The sequence below is a fragment of the Tupaia chinensis genome, unplaced genomic scaffold, assembly GCF_000334495.1.
Source record: "Tupaia chinensis unplaced genomic scaffold, TupChi_1.0 Scaffold000102_1, whole genome shotgun sequence".
Lineage (NCBI taxonomy): Eukaryota > Metazoa > Chordata > Mammalia > Scandentia > Tupaiidae > Tupaia > Tupaia belangeri.
The window spans coordinates 279,217-281,206 of record NW_006159566.1 but is presented as its reverse complement, the minus strand read 5'-3'; the positions used below and the strand labels follow the sequence as shown (position 1 = coordinate 281,206).

General features: G+C 43.4%; 1 non-coding gene across 1 annotated transcript; it reads left to right on the top strand.

The window, feature by feature from the left end:
• The first annotated feature begins 207 nt into the window (after positions 1 to 207).
• On the top strand, positions 208 to 314 carry LOC114006950 (U6 spliceosomal RNA). Its single transcript, XR_003548600.1, has one exon. It is a non-coding gene; the product is annotated as a U6 spliceosomal RNA (small nuclear RNA).
• Positions 315 to 1,990: the final 1,676 nt, after the last annotated feature.

The window sequence follows — 1,990 nt, the reverse complement described above, 5'->3', positions numbered from 1 at the left end:
AAAGAAGCTGTCTTCCTTCCTGCCTTCTTGCACTCTTCTTCCCCTCCATCTTCCCTTCTTCTTCCGGACCAGCAATGATCTGTTGGCCACCTGCTCTGTGCCTGGACTTGCCCTGATATGACAGTAGTCAGTCTAAATTAGACCATGTGGCCTGTAAGAGAAGAACATCACCAATTCCTCTGCTCCCCTTAAGAAAGAAAGTTTTGTGTGCTTGCTTCGGCAGCACATATACCAAAATGGGACTGAGACAGAGAAGATGAGCATGGCCCCTGTGCAAGGCTGACCTGCAAATTCATGGAGGGTTCCATATTTTTCAGCAGGTGGCATGGTGGTTAAAGTGCTACAATTTGAGTCCCAGACCTGGTGGCTTGCTTTCTCACTTTCCCTCTCTCTCTCTCTCTCTGGTCTAATTCAAATAAATGAGTGGATAAATAAAATTAAATAAAAACTTCCTTAAAAAATGAATAAATAAATAATAAACGAAATAACTTAGATAATTCTTTAAAAATTAATAAATAAATTAAATAAATAAATAAATAAAATAATTCTTTAAAAGAAAACGAAAGCAAATTTTGAAAGAGCGACTTTGCGCTATGGCATTGGGCAGAGTGTCAGGAGCAGCGATCAGGCGACTGGCGTCTGGCAGACCTGCCTGCAGACGCTTGTTCACCTCTCCCGAGCAAGGCTGCGTTTTGTTTGAGCTTGTTTGGGACGTGTGTGTGTGTGTTTAATGTAAGGAAGTTACTGGGCCTCAGTTCTGTTCGTCTGTAAAATGTGGATTTCAATCTAATTTCACAGGATTGCTGTTGAAGAGACAGGCCACAGGTACGAAAGTGAGTTGTGTAGCATCAGGTACAACACCCTCCATCCGCTGCGGGTCTTCGACCCACCAGGTCCTGTGTGGATGACAGAGACATGGAAATGAGTAAGATGAAAGCTTCGTCTTCCGCAACCGATCGGAGTCCACGCTAATTAGACTTCTTTTTTCTTTTTTCAAGAATTAGTTTATTCAACTATTTTTATTTATTTTAGTTTGATCAGAAAGGGACAGAGTGAGAGAGCGAGAGAGATCGAAGGAAGGAAAGTGAGAAAGCAAGCCTCCAGGTCTGAGACTGGAACCACATTTAGTCAATGTGGGAGTCCAGTGCCTTTAACCACCATGCCCCATGCTAATTAGATTTTCTAAGTATTTTTTTTCTTCTTCTTCTCCTCTTTTTTTTTTTTTTTCCTTTTTTTGCTATAGAGATTTTTTTGCTATAGGGTATGTGTGCTCACTCTGGAGAGGCACAGAGAGAAAGGAAGAAATCATCCCCCAGGGGGTTGGACATGTCACAAGTCCCTCTCTTCCATTCTCCTCTCAGGATCTTGTGCATATATGCACATGCATCTGGTGTGATTTTCAAGCCTCCGTCTGGGACTCGAACCAAGGTTGGTCATGTGGAAATCCAGTACCTTAGCCACCAGGCCATCTGCTGGCCCCTGATATTCTAAGTATTTCAAATGGAGTTTGAAATCAGGATGACTTTTTTTTTTTTTTGCAAATATTATTTTGATTATCATGAACTAAATCCATACTCATTAAAGAAACACTGAAGGAAAAACACAGATAAAAATGCACAGCAATCATTCATGCCTGTTCAAGTCACCCTGCAAATACTAGTCGGGTGCCTGCCACATGCCAGTGCTGCTTAGTGCCAAGACCGGACGGTAAGGGGTTGGACAAGGCCACCACCCTCATGATGGGCACCTACACACTGGTGGGGAGAGAGAGGATAACCAGGTAAATAAGATAATCCCCAATAATGATGAGTGCTATAAAGAAAGAGGGTGATAGTTCAAGAGGAGGGCATGGGTTGAGGGTCATGGAAAGAGACTCTGAGGAGGGGACAGTTGGACGGAGCCTGGAACGAGGGGCCAGCCCTGAAGGTCTGGGAGAAGTGTCACTAACAACGCGAGCTTCTCCAGTGGTTTTTCTATCCAAACATCCAGC